Source organism: Dromiciops gliroides, chromosome 6 (assembly GCF_019393635.1).
Source record: "Dromiciops gliroides isolate mDroGli1 chromosome 6, mDroGli1.pri, whole genome shotgun sequence".
Classification (NCBI taxonomy): Eukaryota; Metazoa; Chordata; class Mammalia; order Microbiotheria; family Microbiotheriidae; genus Dromiciops; species Dromiciops gliroides.
Window position 1 is genome coordinate 26,978,104 of NC_057866.1, and position 27,278 is coordinate 27,005,381.

The 27,278-nt window shown below is 45.1% G+C and overlaps 1 pseudogene; it reads right to left on the reverse strand.

The window, feature by feature from the left end:
- Positions 1 to 2,050: 2,050 nt before the first annotated feature.
- LOC122731957 lies at positions 2,051 to 27,278 on the reverse strand (annotated as a pseudogene).

Here is a 27,278-nt window from a genome sequence, read left to right on the forward strand (position 1 = left end):
CAGAGGTCCCGAGTTCAAATCCTGTCTCTGATGCATTCCTTGTGTGTCCTTGGGCAAGTCTCTACCTCTATGGACCTCAATTTCCTTATGTGTAAATGAGGGGGTTGGATTAGATGTGAATAAAGCACAGGGTTTGGAGACAGGAAGATCTGAGTTCAAATCCAGCTTCAGACACTTGCTAGCTATGTGACCCTGGGCAAGTCATTTGACCCTGTTTGCTTCAGTTCCCATCTGTAAAATGAGATGGAGAAATGGGAAACCAGCCCAGTATCTTTGCCAAGAAAACTCCAGATGGGTCACAAAAAGTCAGACATGACTGAAATGACTGAACAAAAAAGGTCCCTTTCAGTTTTAAACCCATGATCAATCCTGTGATCTTTTAACACCCTGGTTGGCCTCCTCTATCTTATCCACTATCTTCTGTGTTCAACGCCTTAATCAATGTCCTTCTCTATCTTACCCATTTATCTACCATCTTGTATAGCAGTGACATCAAACTCAAATAGAAATAGGGCCACTAACTCATATATAAGGATATCTGTGGGGTGCATATTGACTCAGAAAACCACACATTTACATTATCTGTGTTTTATTGTATTTTTAGTTTAAAAATTTCCAATTATATTTTAAGCTTGTGGGCCACTGGCTGCATGTTTGACACCTCAGTTTTATACTCTCCATCTTATCAGTGTCCTTCCTGGAAGATGGCATCATCAGCCAATGCTTAGAGAGAGATGCTTGGGTTGGTAGCTTCTTTCTACACAGTGAGAAAGTGGTTCTCTACTTATTTCTCCCTCTGTGTGGTTCTGTCTTTACCATCTCCATACTGATTTCTTCAAGCAAGCAAGCATTTAATATGCACCTAAGCACTAGGGGTACAAAGTGAAATGACTTCTGCCCTCAATGAGGTTCTTCTAGGAGAGACATTGTGTTCATTCTGTCTCTTTCAACTGTTTCATTGTCTCTAATCCTCTCCCTTCATCTTTTAATTTCACCATCTGCAGTGATCTTTGAGCCCAAGAATAGAAAATCTAACACTGCTTCCATTTCTTCACCCTCTCTTTGCCAGGAAGGGATGGAACCAGTTGCCATGATCTTAGTTTTTAAATGTTAAGCTTCAAGCCAGTTTTTAAATTCTCCTTTTCCACCCTCATCAAGAGGCTTCTTAATCCTTCTTCACTTTCTGCCCTAGGAAAGCTTAGTGCATGCAGAACTCTAATCCGGTGCAGATTTGTCATTCAGTCATTTCAGTGCTGTCCAACTCTTCATGACCCCATTTTGGGGTTTTCTTGACAAAGATACTGGGGTGGTTTGCCATTTCTAGCTCATTTTACAGATGAGGAAACTGAGGCCAACGGGGTGAAGTGACTTGCCTAGGGTCACACAACTAGCATCCGAGGCTGCATTTGAACTTGGATCTTCATGACTCCATGCCTAGTGCTCTATCCACAGTGTCACCTAGCTGACCATACATTCTACTGGCCTAGCCTTAAGAGCTGGGGGCCACCTCCATCTCATGAGAGGGGTTAGAGGGGGACTTTAGTGCATAGTCATGACCTCATAGACTGAAATAAATGAGAATCCCTAGGCTGATACCTTTCTTAAATTCAGACTTGTTTGCCCAGACTTTGAACCCAGCTGTGCTCTGACTCTTTTCTAACATCTGGAAACTACGACCTCTCAGACACGGTGGGATACAAGGCAGACACAAACCAAACACCGGTGATGAGGATTTCTGAAGGTGGAATTGGTAGCAGTAGAACCTGACAGGGATTGATGCCTAATAGGGGAAATCTGCCGGCTAATACCCTGACCACCTCAGGGCATAGACCCCAAGGCACCTGATTAGAACTCTGCCCACAATAAGATTTCTCATGGCAGAAAGTGAAGATGAGTTAAGAAGCCTCTCCATGGGGATGAAAGAAGAGAGTGTCAAAGCTGGCTTGAAGCTTAACATTTAAAAGCTAGGATTATGGCAACTGCTTCCATCCCTTTCTGGCAAAGAGAGGGAAAAGAAACGGAAGCAGTGTCAGATTTTCTATTCTTGGGCTCAAAGATCACTGCAGATGGCGACTGCAACAGTGAAATTGAAAGACACTCGCTCCTTGGAAGGAAAGCCATGGCAGATCTGGACAGCATACTAAAAAGCAGAGACGGCACCTTGCCGACAAGGGGCTGAATAGTCAAAGTTGTGGTTTTCCCAGAGTAATGTATGGCTGTGAGAGTTGGACCATGAGGAAAGCTGAGCGCCACCGAATCGACGCTTCTGAATCATGGTGCTGGAGAAGATTTTGAGAGTCCCTTGGATAGCAAGGAGAAGATCAATCATTCAATACTTAAAGAAATTAGTTCAGACTGCTCATTGGAAGCACACATACTAAAGCTGAAGCTTAAATACTTTGGCCACATGATGAGAAGATGGGACTCTCGTTGGAAAAGAACCTTGATGTTGGGAAAGACTGAAGGCAAAAGGAAAGGGGGATGGCTGAGAAATAGATGGATGGTGTCATGGAAACAATGCACATGAGCTTGGACAGATCTAGGGGAGATAGTGGAGGAAAAGGGGCCATGAAGAGTAGGACACAACTGACCAACAATACACTAAGCTTTGCCTTTGCTCAGTCAAAGTGAGTATTCCCCAACCCCAGATCAGAACACCTCCCACCCCACCTCAATAACTTCCAAGGGCCTTTAGGATCAAATGCAGGCTCTTCAGTCTTTTCAGTCTGACTCCCACACACCTTTCCACTCTTAGTCCATAGTATTCCCTTCTATACACTTTCCTCTCTTGGCCAACCTGGCATACTAGCTTCCCCTTCCATGACCTTCTATGTTCTACTGTGCCCCTTTGCACAAGGGGTCCCCTATATCTGGAATGCTCTCTCTCTCTCTCTCTCTCTCTCTCTCTCTCTCTCTCTCTCTCTCCATCTTTACCTCTTAGAATCTTAGACTCCTTAGGACCTGGCATAGTCAGAGAACCCTATATAGATAGTTGGTATAGTGAGTGCATAGAGTATGGGACTTGGTGTCAGGAAGAAGTGGTTTTGTATCTTACCCCTAACACATACTGACTGTTTGACCCTGGACAGATCACTTAACCTCTATAAACTTTAACTTCCAAATCTGTGAAATGAAGAGATTGGACTGGAGGGCCTTTGTAGCTCACCTCTGGATAATTACATCATTCTTTTTTTTAATTAATTTTTTTTTTGGTGGGGCAGTAAGGGTTAAGTGACTTGCCCAGGGTCACACAGCTAGTAAGTGTCAAGCGTCTTTCAGTTATCCTAACCGACTGTTAAAAACTTTCATATTTTACCACAGTCTGACACCGGATTTGAACTCAGGTCCTCCTGAATCCAGGGCTGGTGCTTTATCCATTGTGCCACCTAGCTTCCCCCAATTACATAATTCTTTATAAATATGATTTCATTTGGGACTCACAACAATGTGAGGAGTAGGTGCTATCATTAGCCGCATTTTGCAATAAGGCATCTACTACACAGAGGGGTTAAGTGACTTGCCCAGAGTCACATAGCTATTAAGTGCCTAAAATCAAATTTGAACTCAGGTCTTCCTGACTCCAGGCCCAGGGCTTTATCCACTGAACTATCTGTTGTTGTTCAGTTGTGTCTGACTCTTCCTGACCCCATTTGGGGTTTTCTCGGCAAAGATACTGAAATGGTTTGCTATTTCCTACTCCAGCTCATTTTACAGATGGGGAAACTGAGGCAAACGGAATTAAGTGATTTGCCCAGGGTCACACAGCTAGGAAGTATCGGAGGCCAGAGTGGAACTCAGTTCTTCCTGAGTCTAGGTCCTTAACTCTATCTACTGTGCCATCCAGCTGCCTCAAAATTAAACAAATTTGTGTTGGAAAGGCAGTAGAAAGAGAGCCAGCCTCAGAGCCAGGAAGACTTGGGTTCCAGTCCTGTTTCTGAGACATCACTGGCTTGTGTCAAAGTGTGGTCTGGAGAGCCCTGCAGTCCCTGAAACATTTTCAAGGGGATCTTTGAGATCAAAAGTATTTTCATAAGAATATGTTTTCATTTCTAGTATAGTAAATACCAATAAACATAACCAACATAAACAAAAGCTCTTTGGAGGTCATCAGTGATTTCTAAGAGTATAAAGGGGTCTCGAGATGAAAAAGTTTGAGAGTCTCCGTTCTGGATAACTTGTTAGCAATTGTAGCAAAGAGCCTGAACTGCAGGGGTAGAAGGGATTTTCTCATAAAGTTACACATAACATTGAAATGACCAGTCCAGTCCTTGGCCCTATCCTGGAACAAAGAATGAATGAATGAATGAATGAATGAATGAATGAATGAATGAATATGAGTCAGCCTCACAGAAATCCATGCCACCCACTCACTCTCTTACTTAACATAGCTCCTGGGGTCGGATGCAGAAGAGCAGGTTAGGAGTTGGCAAACACGAGAATCAGATCTCTTCGCCCCCCTCACCCAGCTTGCTCCACTCTACTCCCTGTTCCTTCTCCTTGATCTTTACCCCCTCTGCCCACCTGGCAGAACTACTGTAAGGAAAGTGTTTTGAAAATGTGAAAGTACAATGGAAACTGGTATCATTGGTATTATTTGGGGGTGGGGATTATATTACATATAAAGCTATGCTCTATATAATAATACATTTGCTGGTCAGGGCCTGGAATGGTCCAAGTTCAAGTTCTCCTCACCCTCTGAACTTCCCCTTTCCCCTAAAGATGGGAAGAGCCTCCCTCCCCTTCCCCTGGGGGAGGGGTGGGGGTGGGGGAAGAAGCAGGTATCAGCTTCACTGGAGGGGCCTGGTTTAGAGTATGAGATCATCCCTCAGGAAGTCATCTCCTGGGACGCTTTCCCACCCTATGGCCTCCTGCTCACTGACAGCCTGGGGGGGGTGTGGGGAGCGAGAGAAGGGGGAGAGGGAGAGGGGATGAAGAAAATGAGGATAAGAATAACTCCCCTGGATATGATCCCGATGAGGAAAGGCAATCTCTCCACACAGGCTCTGATGAGGTGCCGGGGTCCAGGGAGGTAGCTTACCCTGACCTCCCCACCCCCTACCTGGGAAGAGACCTACCACCCTAAGTAAATATATCTGAGCTCTCTCCCCCCTCCCCTTCACTACCTTTCCCAGAGGGAGCTTGCATCCATAGGAAGGGGGCACCCTTTAACCAGGACACCACAAACCTGGCTGAGAGATTGAGGGAATCCAGAAAACAAATTCGAATCTCAGTTCTGCGCCTTTTAGTGCTGGGTGGTCCCAGGCAAATCACCTAACCCTCTGTGTGTGGATTGGTTTTGTTTGACAATACTTTTAAAGGTTACTGGGAAGGATGGGGGTGTTGGAGGTAATGAGAGTGATAGGAAAAAAATACAAGAGAGAATCAATGAAATATTGTACAAAAACAGCGGCTAGTGGAAGGAAGTTTAGCCAAGTACACAGACAAGTAGGGAAATTTTGTTATTACTGTGTGAAATGTAATTGATACTTTTTAAAAAACAACAAAGTTGACAGAAGTCGACTGTTTCCAAATAATTAGAGTTGATATTTACATATCATTTGAAGGTTTTCAAAGCTCTTTACATATATTATCTCATTTGATCTCATACACAACGTTGTCGTCGTGCGTTCTTTGTTTATTTAAATGTTTATGCTTGATACAGTTCATAATTTAAAAGAAAATTAAAACTTCTTGGGGGTCTGTTTCCTAATATCTAAACAAAGAGTAGTTTAGATGAGCTCTGGGTTTCCTTTGGGCTTTGTGAATCATTTATCCAATACTGGGACCTGAGATGAAGCTAAGGGAGATATCCAGGGGGAAGAAGGAACAACACTACCTACATGGGAGGAGAAAGTCATTTCATTGTTGCTTGGCCCCCAACTCTCTATCCCCAGGCTCTTTTCCCAAAGGTCATAGGTTCAGGGAGTCCTATCTAGTAAGGGCTTTTCCAGGAATGATGAGGAGGGGAGTCTATCTTCTGGAATCACGTGCTGGAGAGTGGGGAAAGGGGAAATTGACAGAGAGAATAAAAGAGGATTTAGAGGGGAAAAGAGACTGACCTACAGTCAGGGAGGAAGGGTTTTGGGTCCTGGAATCTACTATACTCTGGACTTTTCTAGGGACACAGTTCTTCTCCAGACTTTGGGCAAATAGGACTTTTGGTCTGGGCCATAGTTGAGTTGGTGTGAAATGTAGTGGAGTCCAGGCATCTATTGGACTAACACTAACCTGCCATGTGTCACATCTCAGTTGGGAAGGTGGATGTAGTGATTTGTATGTGAATGGCAGGCAAGATTATTATGGGAATAAATATACAGTCATTTGGAGTCAAAGACTCAGGTGTGTGTGTGTGAGTGTGTGTGTGTGTGTGTGTGTGTTAGGGTGAGGGTACTAAGTAGGACAACAGACCTGATAGCAAGCCTGGAAATGCAGGAAAGGAAGGTATCACAGAGAGAGAACCAGATAGGGAGTCATATGCCCCAGATAGGGAACATATGCCCCAGTAGTCTGGGTGTTTATGCCATTAATCAACTGAGTGACTTTGGGCAAGTCATTTCCCTTTTCTTTTTCTTTTCTTTTCTTTCTTTTTTTTTTTGGCAGGGCAATAGAGGTTAAGTGACTTGCCCAGGGTCACACAGCTAATAAGTGTCAAGTGTTTGAGGCTGGATTTGAACTCAGGTTCTCCTGAATCCAGGGCCAGTGCTTTATCCACTGCGCCACCTAGCTGCCCCCGTCGTTTCCCTTTTCTAGAACTCAGTTTCCTCATCTGTAAAATGAAAGACTCAGTCCTGATGATCCTAAAGTACCTTCCAGCTCCAGTGTTCTACCTTCTATATTCTCAAGTCTCCTAGAACTCGGCCAGTCTATGGTCTATGCACTATGTGTCCTCTGACATCCTGTACAGTACTGACATTCTACGTTCTATATTCTAACACAAAGCAGGAGGGTTATAAGATCTGGGACTGGAAGGGACATTAGAGAGCCTCTTATCAAACCCCCTCATTTTGCAGAAGAGGAAATGTTTGTTGAATTGAATTCAAACAATTAGCAAGTATTTGTTAAGCACCCACTACTTACGATTACTGTTAGACACTGGGGATAGATACAAAGGACAAAAACAAAACAGTCCCTTTCTGTCCTCAAGGGGTCTACATTCTATCTAGAAAGGTAGTATATGTATATAGATACATATGTATACACATATACACATACTCATGTGTGTATACATGTTAAATATAAGGTCATTGGGAGTCACTTTCTCACTTGTCCTTCCCACAATGCTTTGCTGAAATCCAAGCACAGTATACCAATGGTATAAAAAATCAGGGGGTATGCCCAAGGCTGAGGGAGAAATAAAGGCTAGAGCCAGGATTTGAACTCAGGCTGAGGTCTATGATCCTTCCAGCTCTAACATTCTATAATCTTAAATTGCAAATGAGGACTTTTTTCAGAAGGAACAGCTTTATCTTGAATCTGGGGCAGAAGAAAGGAAAAAATATAATATTTTGGGAAAGAGAGTTGATTGGGATAGATGGAAACACATTGATGGAGAGGAGCTCTGGGAGGCTTGGGGCTACCACCATCAGCACCACCACCTTCCCCCCACTTTGATTTAACAGCAGAGCTATGGTGGTGTTGTTGTTGTTGTTTTTTAAGCAGGTGGATTCTTAGCTGTGCCTCCTGGGGCTTTCAGCCAAAGGAGCTCCAAATATCTCTTCTCAATCATCCTCCCAAAAGCTTCTGCTTCTGAGCAGAGAGCCAGGGACACATAAGGACACACGGGAACGCAGAGAAGTGTGGCACAGTGAGCTAGGTGTAACTAGAAACAGAAGCTGGGTCTCCTGATTCACTCTCGGGTCTTCTACCCTTTGGAAAGTACAGGGTGGCATCCTGGGCCAACCCAAACCACCAGGACAGAAGCAGCCAGGGGGCAGGAACCCAGGCTTTGGTTTCTTTTAGTTCAGACACAGAGGGCTTGGGCTGCTGGTCAGCTGGAAGCCAGATTCTTCCTGGCTGCCAACTCCCACTTTCCAGTCTCAGATCAGCTAGTTTGCGTCCCATCCCAACCCCTTTCTTCTCCCACCCCCAAGCTGTCCCAGAAGATTGGGTCTAGGGTTCAAAAGTCTAACTGAGGAAATCAGACTATGGAATCACATGGTATTTTGGTCTTCAAGAGGAGTTTCTTTTGCCTGGGTCATTCTACAAACCAGGTTGGATTTGCTCCCATCTGGACCATGGGAGAGTTTGCTTGGGAAAATATGTCTATATGTATGTTTGTCCAAGTGTGTGAGTGATAAGAGAAAATGTGAATAGTGTATGAGAGCATGTGTATGTGCTTAAATGTGTGTGTGTGTGTGTGTGTGTGTGTGTGTGTGTGTGTGTGTGTGAGAATGAGTAGGTGCAAGGGTGTGTGTGAGGTGGGGAATATGGAGACACACTGAATAACTCCACGGCTCCCGATCCTTCTTCGAGGCCCGGGGTGAGCTTTCCTCTAGTATCCCCCTTCTCCTCCCCACCCTCAATCCCCCTCCCCAAGCTCTCGGAACAAAGCCTGTGAGTTCAGCATCCGACCAACTGGCTCTACCACACTCGGAATTAGCACTTAGTCTGGTACAATTATGAACATCAAAGTGTTTGGATAATTTTGCGGGAGGGTTACCATGGCAATCCCTAACGAGCTCCAAAAGGGGCTCTCTGTGTGTATGGGGGGGGGGAGGAAAGAGAAGATATGCAGTGACAGGCCCCGAAATTAGGCTTTCACTTCTCCCCCCAGCCACACTGAGCTCATTCGGTAGCTGAGCTCATTGCTCTAATCTGGGATGCTCACTGTACATGCAATGGGACACCGCTGATGGGGGCAGGGACGGGAGTCATCTGACCAGGGACTGGCACCGTTGCTTGCCCTGTTCTACCCTGCCTCGCCTTTGGATTTTCCCAACTCTGATTCAAAGGGGAATGGTGCCCAGGGAAATTTCCCCCATGAGCCATGCGGAGCTACTTTGGAGAGAAGGGAAGGGCTGGATGGGGTGATTAAATCAGAAGCATCCTTGCCCTCTCCTTAATCTGTAATTTCATTACCCTTCAAGGAATCCGGTTATGGTAATGGATCATCAGTCCAGAGAGTTGTACATTTCCCTTCTCTCTGAGACATTTTCTTGTAGACCTAAGTGCCCTACCCCCAGAGGACAAGGCTCATAAATAGTAATGATCCTCCTACCTTTTGATTGCAGAGTGCTCTTCAAAGCCCCTTCTCATCCATGAGCTCACTTGATTCTCATAAGAACCCCAGGAGGTTTTCTCCCTCATTCATTCATTCATACAGCAAATGTGTGTTAAATGTCTATTACCAATAAAGTTTGGGGCGTAGGTAGATATGGCAAATACTGTAATTCCCATTTCAGGCATGGGGCAATTGGGGCTCAGAAAGATGAAATGATATAAACAGAGTCACAACAAAGTTGGTTGTGGGGTATTTTTGTTGTTTTGTTTTGTCTTCTGGTTATTGTTGGTTCGGTCGGTTTTCTTGTCTGGACCTATACTGTCACTGTGACAGTGAGGGGAGGCCCTCTCGTGGCTCCTGCATCAGTGCAGGTGACAATTTCTCTGTAATTTATGGTCTTAGAGGGTTGTCTAAGGAGCAGTCAGAAATTAAACAATGTGCCTGTGCTTACAAAGCTAGGCTAGATCAGAGTTAGGACTGAAATCCAGGTGTTTTTTGCCTCCGAGGCTCCTCCTCTATGCTGTCTCCGCACAGCAGACAAATCCCCAGAAATCAGCATTTCCCTATGATACAAAGAAAAACAAGGAGGAAATAATAGAGAAATCCCACTCAAAATAGCTACAAAACACACGCGACTTTTCGGTGTTAATCTACCAAATCTAACTCAGGTCTTCTGTAAATACAATGGCAAAACATTCTTTACAGAGATCATATTTCAAGAGCTGAAGAGATATTGATTTTTCATGGTTTGGCTACACCAATGTAAAAATGATAATGCTACATAAATTAAGGTACATATTTAGCACTATGCTAACTCAGCTCTCAAGGACTTTATAGAACTAGGCAAAATAACAATAAAATTCATTTGAGAGAATGACAGGTCCAGAATTTCAGCAGCAATGAAGAAAGAAAATAGGAATCAGGTCATAGCATTTTTAGATTTCAAATCATGCTATAGTCTTCAAAACTATTTGGTATTAGTTAAGATATAGAATAACATGTAACTAAGACCCAGAAACAATCAATCATAGAAGCCCAGTCTTCAATAAACTCAAGAATGCAAACTATTTAGGGGAAAAGACTTACTATTCATTAAAAACTTTCTGAGGAAAGTAGAAAGAAGTTAGGCAGAAATAGGTTTAGACTAGAAACTTATACCTTATACCATAAAAAATTCCATATAGAAAACCAAACTAGGGGCAACTAGGTGGTGCAGTGGATAGAGCACCGGCCCTGGATTCAGGAGGACCTGAGTTCAAATCTGGCCTCAAACCCTTGACACTTACTAGCTGTGTGACCCTGGGCAAGTCACTTAACCCCAATTGCCTCACCAAAAAAAAACCAAAAACTAAAAACTAAATATATAACAGGGCACAGTAAGGGGCAGCTAGATTGTGCAGTGGATAAAGCACTGGCCCTGGATTCAGGAGGACATGAGTTCAAATTCAGCCTCAGACACTTGACACTTACTAGCTTTGTGACCCTGGGCAAATCACTTAACCTTCATTACCCTGCCCCCCCCCCCAATGAATGAACAAACAAAAAAAGGGCACAGTATTTTTTTTTTAAGTAGAGAATAACGGGGGAAAAGATACTTTTCAGATTTATAATGGGGGTAGTTTTTAACTAAACTAGGGATTGTTGTTCTTCAGTCATTTCAGTTGTGTTTGACTCTTCGTGGGTTTTCCTGGCAAATGTACTGCAGTAGTTTGCCATTTCCTTTTCCAGCTCATTTTACAGATGTAGAACTGAGGCAAATAGGGTTAAATGACTTGCCCAGGGTCATACAGCTAATAAGTGTCTGAGACCAGATTTAAACTCAGGAAGATGAATCTTATTGACTTCAGGGCCAGCACGGTTTTCACCTTACCACCTAGCTGCCCAAAACAAGAGCTAGAGGTTGTCATAAAAAGTAAAGCAGATAATTTGAATTATCTGAAATGTAAAAGCTTTTCCACAAATAAAAACAATGCAACTAGAATAAGAAGAGAAAATGAATGGGGAAAAGGGTTTTTGCATCAATCTTTTATTCTCAGATAAAAGTTTGATATCCAAGAATAGCAGAAATCTATATAAATGAATGAGATCAAGCTCACATCGCAAGTGAATAGCAGAACCGGAACTAGAACTTGGATTTTTTCCGAAGCCCTAATAGCTATGCTGCTTTTGAGGCACTGCCACTGGGCAGGAAACTTCCCTGGAATGGGATGCTTTAGAAACCTTACAAACCTTTGTGTCTACATCCTGATTCCAGACATGGTGCTGAGTAATATAAACACAAGTGAAAACAAAGCAAGTCCCTGTCCTTAAAGAGGACACTCTATACACAAAAGGGACCTGAAAAGGGTTAGGGGAGGAGGACAAGAGAGTCAGCAGTAAAGGCTAGAAGGGAATGAAGACATGAGTTACCTGGACATTTCCTTTAAAATGAAGGTGCTGGGAGGAATGTGAGGAAGGGGCCCTGGAAGCAGAGTGTACTCCCAGGGTTGAGATGAAAGCCACTGGTGGGGCAGCTAGGTGGTGCAGTGGATAGAGCACTGGCCCTGGAATCAGGAGGACCTAAGTTCAAATCCAACCTCAGACCCTTGACACTTGCTAGCTGTGTGACCCTGGGCAAGTCACTTAACCCCCAATTGCCTCACAGAAAGAAAGAAAGAAAGAAAGAAAGAAAGAAAGAAAGAAAGAAAGAAAGAAAGAAAGAAAGAAAGAAAGAAAGAAAGATGAAGGCCACTGGGTCTTGTTAGAGAAAGTGTAGGGAGTCAGGAGGAGAGCCTGAAAAGGAATGAAGGATGGATGGTAGATGGAGCCTTGAGTGTGAGGAACAGTAAGAGTCAGTCAGGTGGATCACGGAGTATAGGGAGAGAGTGATGGCCAATGAACACAGAAATAGAGGTTGGGGCTAGGGTGTAAAACGTGGCTAAACAGAGGAGTTTATATTTGATCCTATGGACGATAGGAAGTAGCTGGAGTGTATTGAGTGGGGAAGAACAATATGGTCGGATCTGCACTTAAGGAAAACCACTTTGGTATCTGTGTGGTAGATGAACTCAGGCAGTGTTCTTCTCTCCTCCCCGCCCTCAGAATTACTGGAGGACTATGTTTCCTTCTTCTCCTGGGAGACTAATGAGACTTCATTTTTCTTAAGTATCTAATAATAAAGTCAGGGCAAGCTGATCCTTCTAAGAGCCCCAACCTCAGCCCCTGCTTGGTGAGACCAGGACACCAACCCCCAGTTCTGAGTACTTCATTGGCAACACACCCGCTCTCCAAGGACAGTCTCTGTACCTCAGCCAAATAGGTTCTAAGTGGGGCTCCAGCCAGAGAAGTTTAATAGGCAGAGGAAGATGGGTTGGGAAAGGCTCGTTAGGTCTTATTTAGACCAGTCTCTGAGGGATCACGAGAGGACGCCTTCCCGGCAGCATCTCCTTTGGGGCAGCGGTTCCCAAATGGAGTTTGGGAAGTAGCCATGGTGTATAAAGGCTTCAGTGGCACCAAAGTACCTCTCTAGAGGAGGAATCAAAAAGGAAGGGGGATGGGTGAGAAGGAAGGGCTGGTAAGTGTAGAGGACAGAGGACCCTAGTCACCAGCTCGTAGATTTAGGGCTGAAAAGGAGCTTGGCGCTTGGACGCCAGTGAATCCAATCCCCTCATGTTACAGGTAAGAAAACTGAGACCCATGGATGTCAAATGGCTTGCTCCCCACCCCCTGCCCTTGCTTGATTTTATGAAACTGAAGCCCAAAGAAGCTATGGGACTTGTTCAAGGTCACAGAGGTAATAAGTGGCTGAGCCAGAATTCGAACCCAGTTTCAAAGCGGGAATGGATATCACAGGCCATTGATCCAACTTCTCATTTAACAGATGAGAAAAGTGACTCCAAATTCATGCTACCAAGTCATTCAGGAGGTGAGCTCTGAGGTCCTGTTTTGTTTCCAATCTATGATTCTTGTATGGAGTGTATGGTATGTGTAAGACACTATGCTGGGACCCAATGGAAATGCCTTGCCAAAAAGGCAGCTGGCTTTGAGCATGCTCTGCCAAGCAGCCAGGAGCTGTTGGCTACTGGTGGGAGAGAAAAGGAGGATTGTGGCACAGCACAGTGGAGAGAGCACTGGCTCTGTAATCACAAGCTGTTATTCAGTCATTTGTCAATCACATCTGACTTCCCATGACCCCATTTGGGCTTTTCTTGGCAGAGATACTGAAGCGGTTTGCATTTCATTCTCCAGCTCATTTTACAGATAAAGAAACTGAGGCAAACTGGGCTATGTGACTTGCCTAGGGTCAAATAGGTAGCACATAGCTAGTAAGTGTTTGAGGCTAGATTTGAACTCAGATCTTCCTGACTCCAGGCCTGGCATTCTATCCACTGTGCCATCTAGCTGTCCCAAAACCTGGGTTCAAATCCTACTTCTGCAGCTTACTACCATGTGTGACTGGGGGCCCATGTGACTTTCCTGAGTCTATTTCCTCATCTGTAACATGAGAGGATTGGATTCTGTAGCCTCTGAAGTCCCTTCCAGCCCCACATTTATGATGCCATGATGCTAAGCAGTTGCTGAAGATTAGGGTATCTGGTATTGCTAGCCCTAGACCACACATATGCCAGCTGGTGTGGCAGAAGAGAAGACGAAACTGAGCAATGTAAGCTGAATTAATGAGGACCAATGAGATACAACCAGAAAACAGAGCAATTCTGGTAGGAAAATGTAATCAATCTAGTCTTATGTCTTTTATTTTTATTTTTATTTTTTTGGTGAGGTAATTGGGGTTAAGTGACTTGCCCAGGGTCACACAGCTAGTAAGTGGTAAGGGTCTGAGGTCGGATTTGAACTCAGGTACTCCTGACTCCAGGGCCAGTGCTCTATCCACTGCACCACCTAGCTGCCCCATTTTATGTCTTTTAAATCACTTTGATGAGGAGTCATTCTCCTGGGTTCCCATAGTTCACAGAGGGATGGCCAACTTCCTCACATGGGGCTTAGTTTCCCCATCTGCCCCTGAGCACAGGCTAACCCTTCCCATTGCTCCAACTCATTCTCCATGGAAGTTCTCTTCCCTTGGGCTAAGATCAAAGGATTTAGGGCTGCTGTCCCAGGATGAAATCCTTCTGTGCTCTTCCCTGCTCCAGTCAGACCTCTGACTCTGGGCTCAGTTCTAGGCACCAGATACTGAAAATCTAGAGAGCATTTAGGGGAGGGCAGCTAAGGTGACAAAGGGTCTTGAGTCCCTGCCATTACGGGACTTCTGGAAGGAATTGGAGATGTTTAGCCTGGGGAAGAAGAGGTTGGAGTGGCAGATGAGAGCCATCTTCAAGTCTCTGAAAAGCTGGTCTGTGGAAGAAGAATTAGACAGTCTGTGGATGGATGGATGGATGCATGGATGGATGGATGGATGAATGGATGGAGGGAGGGAGGGATGGATGGATAGATGGAGGGATAGATGGATAGATGGATGGATGGATGGATGGATGGAGGGATGGAGGGATGGATGGATGGATGGAGGGAGGGATGGATGGATGGATGGATAGATGGAGGGATAGATGGATAGATGGATGGATGGATGGATGGATGGAGGAGTGGAGGGATGGATGGAAGGAGGGAGGGATGGATAGATGGAGGGATGGATGGATGGATGGAGGGAGGGAGGGATAGATGGATGGATACAGGGATGGAGGGATGGATGGAGGTGTGTCTTCTAAAATTATTGCTAATACTGTACTTTATACATTAATTGCTATTGCACCCATTTTGGCAGTAAGCATTTATTATTAATTAATGTCATATATACCAGTAAAGAACTGACCGTGTGTCTCCCTACCTTCTCATACCTACATAGTCCTAAGAGGAAGAGCATACACCAAGCAAGAGCAAGGCCAGAGAGGGGGGCAAGAGAGGGCAAAGAGAGACTGACCCAGGTGAGACCAAAGGTTTTTTCCTCTTTAGATAGAAGTGGGTCATTATACATTCATCTAAGCTAATTGGTTATATAGCATCATCAGTTCCATTGATTGACATGACTTGAGGATGCTAGGGAGGAGTCAAAAGGGCAAATTCCAGTGTCTAGGTGTGGTTGCTCACTTAGTTAAACAAAAGAATCAGTCTCCATTTCTTTTGTTCCCTTGGGCTCATCGAAGGCAAGAGCTGAACTTTCTGGGATGAGGGAGAGAAGGCACTAAAACTGATCACCGGATCTCCTGTAAAAATCCATTATTAATTATTTCCTCACAGAGGAAGGGATGGATGGGAAAACCATTCACTAAGCATTTGTTGTGTCAAGCACTGTGTTCTGGTGATACAAATAGAGAAGAGGAGACAATCCCTCCCCTAAGTTGCTCACCCTCTAATTGGGGAAACAACACATAAAAGAAGGTTCAGGTGCCTGATGGATGAAAGGGCCCAGAAGCCCCAAAGCTGTGAGGTCCTTGGGTTACATGAGTAGGTCAGCTGACAGTACCAGGGGAGAGCAAGGTGTAGACTCAGAGCAGATGGTGAGGCCGGGTGGTCTTCCATCTCATCGGAAGAAACAGAGTCTTTGAACATCCAATTCATCCAAGCCCTGGAGCAGTCAGACAGCCCAGGGCAAAGGGAGAAGGCAGCAAAGGAAGAGGACTCTCAGTGGTGGAGGGACTTCCTACCACTTGGCCATCGCAGGTGAGTTTGTGGCCCCAGAGGGCAAGAGCGGGAGTGAAAGTTTCAAATAGACAAATTTAGTTTCTGAGTAGGAAAACTTTCTAACAATCAGGGTTGCCCTGAAGTAGAATGGGCTGTGTAAAAAGGCAGAAGGTTCCTCTTCACTGGAGGTCCCTGAGCAGAGACTCAGATGTTGTTTGTCCTTTGTTTTCAAAAAGGACCAGTGACACCAAAGGGTGAGGTCTTGACTCCTTCGTGAATTGAATTTTAGGGAAGCAGAGGTGCACAAAGTCATCAGCCTCACCCTCTCTTCCAGAGTCATCAAAGTCCAGCAGCAAGACAAAAGTCAAGATGACTGGCAATGGCCCAAGATGCAGTGGGTGACCTTGGCATCTTCAGTGTCTGATCAAGTTCAAAGTGCTCCACAGTGCCTGCTTCAGCTTCTTTCATGGCCATTGGAACAAATTGTTCTCATCTGCCCATTCCACTGGGGAAGTCTTCACATGCTTGGGACAGACACCCCTCCCCCTTATGTTGTCATTGGAATGCTTTAGGGAATGAGAGTTGGACTACATGGCTGCTGAGGCCCCTTCCAACTAAGAAACAGGGATGATCCAATCCAACCCTCTCCTTTTTTTTTTGGCAGGCAATTGGGGTTAAGTGACTTGCCCAGGGTCACACAGCTAGTAAGTGTCAAGTGTCTGAGGCCGGATTTGGACTCAGGTCCTTCTGAATCCAGGGTTGGTGCTCTATTGACTGTGCCACCTAGCTGCCCCAATAAGAGGGTTTTGGTTTTTTGGTTTTTTGGTGGGGGCAATTAGGGTTAAGTGACTTGCCCAGGGTTGAACAGCTAGTACAACCCTCTCCTTTTGAAGATAAGGAAAGCAACAGCTAGAGAAACAAAGTGACTTGTCCAAGGTGACTCTCCCTGCCTTCCTTGCACCACCTTCCTAGCTTCTAGTTGTGAAATAAATTAGACAGCTCCCTGGAGAGTGGGAACGTCCAAGCATGCCTCTGTCTCATCCTTGGTTCAAGAAGCCAAACACTTCAGTCATCTTGGGGAAAAGAGTTGGGAATTCTCACATTCTAAGCCCAGCCCTCTGACCTGGCAAGCCAGTCTTGGCTCCATTCCTTTCTTTCTCTGCAGGGGTAATAAGACTGAGATTGTTGTGTTCCATAGCCCAGATCAATAAGCCCTTGTAAAATATTAGAGATGTCTCAGAATCACATCTGCTCCAGGAGGAGGTTTTTAGATGTCTCATTTGCAATCCTTTTCATGCTGGTGATAAAAAGCCATTTCATTTAACTACTGTGCAGGATTGGGGGCTGGAAAAAAAAATGACCAAAGCCAGCCACAGAATTTAATCATGAAAGGTTTACATGAAAGGAAAGGAAGAGAAGAAAACCAGAATAGGATTTTTAAAAAAAATCTTAATGAGTACTTTTTTAAAAAATGCATTTTGGAATGAGTCTGTCCTAGAATATAAACTTGGGGACAGAACTGACTGTCTTCTTCGTGTTCCCCAAGCTTGATGGAGATTTAAAAAAACAATATTTGTCAAGAACAACAGACAGCGAGACCACACTGTCCTTGACAAGTAGTAATATTGACTTATACATGGAAAACTTGACTCCACTCCTGGAGTTATTTCAGATCAGTGGTGGAGATCTTAAAAGCTCTTTAGAACAGCAAAAACTCCTGCTTGCTCACTGTGAGGATGAAATGTAATAGGGATAGAGGTGAAAGTCTTAGGCTTGAGTTCAAAGGATCAACTTAACAAAAACAGGCTGAATGAGGTATGCTAAGATATCACTTTTTCTGGAGGTTTCAATAAATTCTAGGCTCAGTGTGAATTAACAGTGTGATACGATAGTGGGGAAAAAAGTTAAGGCAACCTTGAACTGACTTCAGAGCAGCATAGCCTCTAGGCACACTGAATAGAAAGCCAGCTCTGGAGTCACAAAGACCTGGATTTAATTCTCTTGTTTGACATGTACTGATTGTGTGACACGTGAACTGTCAGCATCGAAGATGCTGGGAACTCATCACTCTTCCCCCCAAGACCTCCCCCACTCCTTCTTTCCCTATTACTGTTGAAGGCAATGACATCACAATCCTTACAATCTAGGAGTCAGCCTGGACTCCTCACTCTCTCAACTACCCTCTCCACTTATATTCAATTTGTTGCCAAGGTCTGTGGATTTCACCTTCTCTCAATTATGCCTCCTTCTCTCCTTTGATGCTGCTACCACTCCAGTACAGGACCTCATCACCTTGTGGATCTGCCGGTTGCAAGTTTCTCCCCACTCCAGCCCCTTATCCAATCAGCCACCAGAGTGATTTTCCTATAGCACGGGGCCAACCTTATAGCCCCTCTCTACTCAATAATGACAGAGGCTCCCTATTACCTCCAGGGTCAAATTCAAAACCTTCTTTTGATGTTCAAAGCCTTTCTGGACCTTTCCCCTCCCACCTTTCCCATCTTCTTACTGATTCTCTGAAATACTCTTTGCTCCACAAAGCATACTATTTTCACTTTGGGGGGGGGTGTTTTTTTGTTTTCCTGGGGTTTCCATTTTGTTCTGTTTCTTTTTTCACAACATAACTAATGTGGAAATTGTTGTTGCTTGTCCTTCATTCCGGAAGAGGACCATGACATCGGGGTGATGTCATGACTTGCACTGAATTGGATTTAAGTGAGGGAGGGCCGTGCAAGGTCACCAACCTCACCCTCTCTTCTGGATCCAGTGGCAAGAGATAACCGGAGATGGCCCCTGGATGTTTAAGGTAATTGGGGTTAAGTGACTTGTACAGAGTCACACAGCTAGTAGGTTTCTGAGATGAGATTTGGACTCAGGTTCTCCCAACTTCAGGGCCAGTGCTCTATCCACTGAGCCACCTAGCTGCCCTTAATGTGGAAATATGCTTAACATGATTGTACATGTATAACCTATATCAATTTGCTTGCTGTCTTGGGGAAGGGAAAGGAAGGAGGAAGGGAGAAAAATTGGGAACTCAAAATCTTATAAAAATAATTGTTGAAAACTATCTTTAGGGGCAGCTAGGTGGTGCAGTGGATAGAGCACCAGCCCTGGAGTCAGGAGGACCTGAGTTCAAATCCAGCCTCAGACACTTGACACTAGCTGTGTGACCCTGGGCAAGTCACTTAACCCCAATTGCCTCACTAAAAAAAATTTAAAAGAAAAATAAAAAAAGAAAACTATCTTTATAAGTAATTGGAAAAAATAATATAAATAGTAGGAGTAATATTGGATTGCCTGCTGTCTAAGGGAGGGGGAAGGGAGGGAGAAAAATTTGAAATCGGAAATCTTATATAAACAAATTCTGGAAACTATCTCTACATGTAACTGGAAAATAATAAAATACTTTTATTTTTTAAAAATATAGTAGGGGTATAATAATGTTTACCAAAAAAAATACTCCAAAAACAAAACAGAACAAAATACTCCAGTCCAGTGACCCTGGCTGGCTTTCTGGCTGTCTCCCAGATAAGACACTCCATCCTTTGGCCCTGGGCACTTTCTCTGTCTGTCCCCCATGCCTGGAATATTCACTGGCTTTCCTGACTCCCTTTAAGTCTCAACTAAAACCCAACCTTCTACAGGAAGCCTTCCTTAACTCCTTTTAATTCCAGAGCCTTAATTATTTCCTACTTATCCTGTGTACAGCTTTGCATATATTTGTATATTTTTGTTTATATTTGTTTGCATGTTGTCTCCCTCATTAGATTGGAAGCACCTTGAGGGCAGGAACTGCCTTTGGCTTCTTTTTGTATCTTCAGGATTTAGGACTGAGCCTGGCACGTAGTAGGTACTTAATTGATGTTTACTAAGTGCTGTTGGAGGCAACACCATCCTTCCCATCAGCCTGTACCACAGCCTTGGTATCCGCTGTCACTCTTGACTCGTTAGCGCCTTCCCCTGTCAGAGTGCCTTCCACCTACTCTGTACTTATCTTGTATCTAACTCCATGTTTGCATGTTGTCTCCCTCACTAGACCGTGAGTGCCCTGAAGGCAGGGGCCACGTTTTTGCCTTTCTCTGGATCCCCGGTGGTTAGCACAGTGCCTGACACGTGGTAAACAACAAATGCACGTGGACTGATTAACTGCTGAATCTAATCCTCTCCCTGGCACAGCAGTTGCTGATCTCTATTGGTAGAGTCAATTTTCTCACTGGGCAGCCCTGGGGTCTAGTTTGGCCCACCACCGGTGAGCTAAGAATGATTTTTACATCTTAAAATAAAGCTTTATTATTTTTTCAAACGTAAAAACCAATGGAGCTAAAGCTGCAGACCAAAAACAAATAAAGAAGTCCCATCGTTCCCTATTCTGGTCAGGCTATGCCTATAGTATTGTGTCCGGTTCTAGGCACCACATTTTAGGAATGAGAGGGAACAGGTATTTACCTAGCACTTGCTCTGTGCTGGGCACTGTGCTAAGCACTTTACAAAAGTATTGTATTTGATTCTCACAACCATCTTGGGAGACAGGTGCTGCTATTGTCTTTTTCTTACAGTTGAGGAGACTGAGGCATTCAGAAGTTTAAGTTACATGCTTATGGTTGCAAACCCAGTATGGATCTGAGACTAGATTGGAAGCCAGGTCTCCGTGACTCCTGGCCCAGTGCTCTATCCAGTGAGCCACCAGCTGCTTCTGGAATGGCGCGAGACGTCCAGGAAGATAAACCAGGGAGCATCCAAATGAGACCAACCTGAATGGTGATGGACCTTCAGGTGAAGGAACTAGGGCCATGTAGCCTAGATTAGACTTACTAGGAGGAGGGGAGGAACTAGACAGCTGCCAGTGATTTAAAAAAGGGGGGGGGAGGGGCAGCTAGGTGGTGCAGTGGATAAAGCACCGGCCCTGGATTCAGGAGTTCAAATTCAACCTCAGATGCTTGGCACTTACTAGCTGTGTGACCCTGGACAAGTCACTTAAACCCCATTGCCCCGAAAAAAAAAAAAAGGTAGAGGAAGCTGAAGCATAGCAGATAAAGAGTTAAGAGGACCCAAGTTAAAGTCCTGCCACTGAAATGTGCCGGCTGTGTGACCTTGGGTAAGACATTTAACAGGCTATCCTCTAAGACATTCAGATGAAGAGACAGATCTCCATTGGGAGATGGAATCCTCCTGGCAAGTCGCTCAGTTGCCTCAGTTGCCCCGTCTGTAAAGGGAAGCTCCCTTCCTCTTGATCCTGTTGTTTGGAGGATGGTCACACAGGAGAAGAACCAAGAACAATGTGTGGAAGTGACAAAGGGGCAAACATGGGCTTACTCTCTTCCAAACAATGAATGAAAGGTGTCTGGGACAGGTCATTTAATATTCGAGGACTACAGCTTTCTCATCTGCAAAGGGAGGGGGTGGGACTGGACAGTCTCCTTCCCGCTCTGATCCTTGATGCCAATTCCATCATGCGCTCGTCCTTTCCTTCCTTCTCCCAGGCGGGTTCCTCAGTGAGTGGTCTGTAGCCACACTCCTCCGGACGGATGGCTCCTTGTCTGTTTATGTTCCCCTAACTACATTAGAGGCTGGGGGCAGGGACTGTTTCCATTTCTTTGCCTCTCCAGCCCAAGGCTCTCCCTCCCCAGAGCAAGGTTCAATAAATATTTCTCTGTGATGATAACACCTCATTACTGTATTGGAACAACATTTGCAAAGGTTCACGGCATCGTTCCTGCCAGGCTGAATGGCTTTTTCTCCATCATCAGTTTCCTTGACTCCTCTGCAACATGTCACAGCTCTGACCACCCTGTCCTCTCCTGGAAACTCTCTGGCTGCAGGGACAGAGCATGCTCCCTCTGACTCATCTGCATTCCTTTTTCCTGGCTCCTCTGCCTCCTTGTCCACCCACCGCCCCCAACTTTTGGCTTTCTCCAGAGTTCAATGCTCACCATTTCCCTTCCCTGTCTTGACATTTTTTCCCATCTGTTCTCTTGATATCACCTTGAAATGGTTGGTTCTCCAATTTCTATCGCTGATTCTAGGGTCTTAGCTGAGCTCCCTACATCTCCCTCACTCTTCCTTCTGTCTACTCAAAGATCCCACTTGGATTCCCATCATCCCAAGCCATGCTCATCACTTTCCTCCAGTCCTGCCAGGGCCACCTTTATTACTTTGGTCCATGACACCACCCAGGTTTTATCCTTGGGGTGTGTGTGGGGGGTAATCCTTGCTTCTCCTATCCAAATGACCAGTCCTGCTTTCACTTCCTTCCCAAGATATTTTCTTTCTTTCTTTCTTTTTTTTTTTAGTGAGGCAATTGGGGTTAAGTGACTTGTGCAGGGTCACACAGCTAGTAAGTGTTAAGTGTCTGAAGCCAGATTTGAACTCAGGTACTCCTGAATCCAGGGTTGGTGCTCTATCTACTGCGCCACCTAGCTGCCCCCTTTCTTTCTTTTTTACATTTTATTTATTTTAAATTTTTTTTCCTAATTACATGTAAAGATTTTTTTTGAGTTCCAAATTTTTCTCCCACCCACTCTCCCTTCCCTCCCCACTCCTGAGGCCAGCAAGCAATCTGATTTGGTTATACATTATAATCATGTTAAACATATTTCCACATTAGTCATTCTGTAAGAAGAATCAGAACAAAAAAGGAGGGAAACGCCAGAAAGAATAAACAAGAGCAATAACAAAAAAGTAACGACAAAAGTGAAATTAGTATGCTTCAATCTGCATTCAGATTCTTTTTCTGGATGTGGAGAGCATTTTCCACCATCAGTCTTTTGGCATTGTCTTGGATCATTGTATTGCTGAGACGAGTTAAATCTATCACAGTTGATCATCACACAATGTTGTTGATACTGTGTACAATGTTCTCTTGGTTCTGCTCATTTCACTCAGCATCAATTCATGTAAGTCTTTCCAAGTTTTTCTGAAATCCATCTGCTTATCCTGTCTTACAGCACAATAGTATTCTATTACATTCATATACTACAATTTGTTTAGCTATTCCCCAATTGATGGGTATCCCCTGAGTTTCCAATTCTTTGCTATCACAAAAAGAGGAGCTATAAATATTTTTGTAAATGTAGTTCTGAGATACTTTCTGTTTCTTATATAGAGGACCATAGGCTTATGGATTGAGAGATGGAATAGACCTGTGAGCCCATCTGGCCCAACTGAGGTCCAGAAAGATGTGCCCAATGTCACATAGGAAGAAAATGGAAGGATCTAATAAAATAATAGCTAGCATTTATATAGGGCCTACTATGCGCCAGATCCTGCGATAAGTACATTACAAACATTATCTCATTTAACCCTCACAACAACCCTAGGAGGGCAAAACTAACCCCATTTTATAGACGAAGAAACTGAAGCAGGTGGCAATTGAGTGGTTTGTCCAGAGTCATACAGCTAATAAGTGTCTGAGGCAGGATTTGACCTCGGGACTTCTTGACTCCAAGCCTGGAGCTCTGGGCATTTTGGTACTACTTAGCTGCCCCTAGATCTAAGCTCAGGTACTCGGGCACCAAATTCCACTACACCAGTGATGTCAAACTTAAATTGAAAGAAAGGCCTCTAAGTCATTCTGAATGATCCCTGTGGGCTGACTTAGAAAACCATATCGTGTGTATATGTATGTATGTGTGTATGTATGTATATACATGTGTATATGTATATAAATATGTGTATATATACATGGAGTTGTTTCTTACTACACCAAAACATTAAAGTTACAAAGGTAGAAAGGATTATAGCTCCTCCAGATTTTAATCCAGCTCTTGTGACACCAAATCCAGTCTTCCTTCCATCACACCCCATTGCTCCCCGTATCCCTTGCCTGGATTATTCCCATAACCACCTAAGTCACCTCCTGCTTCCAACCCATCCTGTAAACAGCTGTCAGTTTCACCTTCCTTTTTAAAATTAAATTAAATTAAATTTTTTTGCGGGGCAATGGGGGTTAAGTGACTTGCCCAGGGTCACACAGCTAGTAAGTGTCAAGTGTCTGAGGCCGGATTTGAACTCAGGTACTCCTGAATCCAGGGCCGGTGCTTATCCACTGCACCACCTAGCTGCCCTCCCTCACCTTCCTTTTTAAAGTAGCTTTCTTGACACTCTCCTGGTCACAACCCTTCAATGGCTCCCTGTCAATCACCTCTACAATCTGGTTTCAACTTCTCTGTACAGTTTTATCTAGTGGGGCAGGGTAGAACAATGGATGAGAATGCTTGACTTGAAAGCAGGGAAACCTTAGTTCAAATCCTACCTCAGACACTTATGAGCTGTGTGACCTTGGGCAAGTCACTGAACCTACATTTCTTCATTTGTAAAAATAAGGGATAATAATGATATCTACCTTTCTGAATTATTTTTTTAGTATGAAATGAAATCATCTGTGTAAAGTACTTTGCAAACCTAAAGGTCCTTAAACATTTGAGCAACCATTATCATTCCTCTTTCCCACCCAAATTCCTGTGCAATCCCAATCGTCACATTAGTCTCCTCACTGTCTCACTGATGTGCCAAGCTTCTTCCCACCTTTGTGCCTTTTTCCCCAGCCTGAGATGCGTTTCCCATTTCTGTTCCACATAGCCATCCTTTCAGCTCCACCTCAAGTCCGACTTCCTTCTGCAGCCTTCTCTGACCGCCTTACCTCACATGCTCACCTTTTTATTGTCCCTACTTATCATTCTGGCAATTAATCATCTACTGCCCTGTATGTTTATGTCTTGTTTCCCAAATTAGATTTAGAAGCAGCTTGATCTGAGAGACTTGCCACCCTCTGCTCTAGGAGGGTGAGGAGTGCCCAGCAAGTATGTGATAAATTCTCTGTAAAGCGAGCTGTGCTGAGCTCCAGAACTAAACAGAACTCAATTTGGAAGGGGAAAGAGAGAAGCTCCAGGGCATCCTTGAAATGGTTTAGAAATGGTCTTCAAGGATATGGGAAACCACAGTCAGAGGAAAAAAGGGAAAATGTAACCTGACCCCTGGAGTGCCTTTCTTGGAACTCACTCATCACTCATTTCATCTGGGATTTGTCAGCTGACTGAATTAAGTGGGGGAAGAGTCAGGGAAACCAGAATGTGAAATCCTGTCTTAGTAAGCCCATTAGGTTTGGGGAACTCAAGGCTTCAGTTGGGGAAATCTAGGATTCCACTGGGGGCTCTCTCGAAGCTTCTCATCTGAGCGTCCTCTTCAGCCTGGACCACTGGCCGTCCCAAGAGGACCTGCAAATGCAGCTGATCTTAACAAGATAAGACCCAGACTCCTGGATTTTCCATTTTGACTGTCCCTCCTGGAGTTATCAACTCCCGTGCCCCTGAGTGGCTTTGACTGAAGAGCCACTAGAGAATGCTACCGCAGTGCAATGGGATGGGGGACTGGACTGCAATGATGGATGATATTCATGTAGCATTTTTAAAGCAGCACCCATTTGTTTAGCTGGTCAAGGTCTGCCAGACGCTGTAGGTATATTATTTCATTTCAATCAACTGATAACCAACCAACATGTACTTAGTACTTAACCATGTTCCAGGCACCTTGTTTCCCGGCGTTTGGATCCCAAGATCCAAAGAATGGCAAAAACACGGTCCCAGCTCCCACAGAGCTCACATTCCAATGGGGGAGAGCATTTGAGCCTTTGAGAACACTTTGAGGTAAGTGCTATTATTATTCCCATTTTAGAGATGAAAAAAAAAACACCGAGGCTCAGAAGAGTTCACTGACTTGCCCAGGATCACACAGCTAGCATGCGTCTGAGGAGGGATGTGAGCCCCAGTCCTCTTGACTCCAGGTGAAACATTCCACTTCTCAATGATGCTCCTGTATGTTAAGGTTTGCAAGGTGTATGTGTAGTAACATCTCTTCCAGCCATCTTCCTCCCATTAAACTCCACCAACTGGAGCTCAGGAGATGTGCCCTGGAGGAGCTAAGCCACTTCCTGACCTGGGCCCAGGCTATCCTGACTAGGGAGAGCTCACCCCGCTCCTCAGCTTTCTTCCATGCCACCTCCTCTGTACCCCTGCCCCTACTTTCTATTTCTTGCAGTCAGAAAATGAACAGGCTCATTGCTTCTGGAAAGACTGTGCCAAGTCAGCTGCCTGGTGGCTGTCTTCAACATCCCTGTAAGGTGAAAACAAACCAAGACCAGACCAGACCGAAGCACCCCTCCACAGCAGTCACCCTCCTCTGGTGATATCCTGTTCTAGAATGTAAGTTCCTTGAGGGCAGGAAAGGCTTTGTATTCCTGTCTCCAGAGCTTTACATAGTGCTCAGCACAAGCACTTAAGTGCCTTTTCACTCATTCATTTGATAGATCTATGCCCAGGCAGCTGCTAAGAATACTCCTCTCCCTACAGAGCATGGCCTGTGAAACATGACACTGGCGGGGATCCCCCACAGCTAGAAAAGGCCGAGGGTAACTTGTTTGGCTATTAGGCACTGAGACCTCCCGCCCCTCAACTACACACACACACACACACACACACACACACACACACACACACACACACACACACACACACACACACACACACACACGAGAAGATTGATTCTTTTTTTTTTTTTTAATCTGAAGGCCGGCCTTAAAAGGGCTTGTTGAAGGGGTCCCCGGAGGATGTCCTGCATCTCTTGGGACCCGCTTCTCGCCCACCATTATCATGGGCCAATTCTTGTTCAGAGCCCCCAGAGGCTTCATCTCCTCAGGAGTCAGGGTGAAGTCGAACACCTGTAAGTTCTGCAGGATACGGGAAAGAGTGATGCTCTTGGGAATACAGGTCACCTTCCGCTGGACTTGCCACCTGAGCAGGACCTGGGCTGGGGACTTCCTGTACTTCTCGGCCAGCTCAAGGACCACGGGCTCCTCCAGCATGACAGCTCTAGGGGTCTGGCCAGCTTCAGTCCGGGAAGCCCTGGGGGCTGTAGGCTGTCACCCCAGGCCCCGCTGGTGGCCGTGAGCAATCGGCTCCTTCTGGGCCAGGTACGGGTGAGTCTCCACCTGGAGCCCGGCAGGCCTCACTGTGGCTGTGCTGAGAATGTCGTCGACCTGGCGGCTGTTGACGTTGCAGAGCCCCAGGGCCCGAACCAGCCTCTTGGACACCGGCGCCGTCATCATTTTGGGGGAACGCAATGTCCCCCCGCTCAAAGTCACAGGGCCAGGGCATCAGGTAGAGATCCAGGTGGTCCAGCAGGAGTTCCAGCAGGGTCTTCCTGAGGGCGGGCTCCACATCCTCCGGATGGCGCTGGGTGTTCCAGAGCTTGGAGGTCACAAGCACTTCTCAGGGAACAGCCTTGCCGGGCCTGGTTAACTCGCCGATCTCTCCTTCGTTTCCATAGATGTGGCAGTAGCGAGCGCTCAGAGCGTACTTGACGGCTGCCTTCACCTGCCAGGCTCACTCCTCCAGGTGCTCAGCCCCAGGAGAGGCATCTTCTGTCCAGTGTGGAGGATGACAGAGCATGCCAT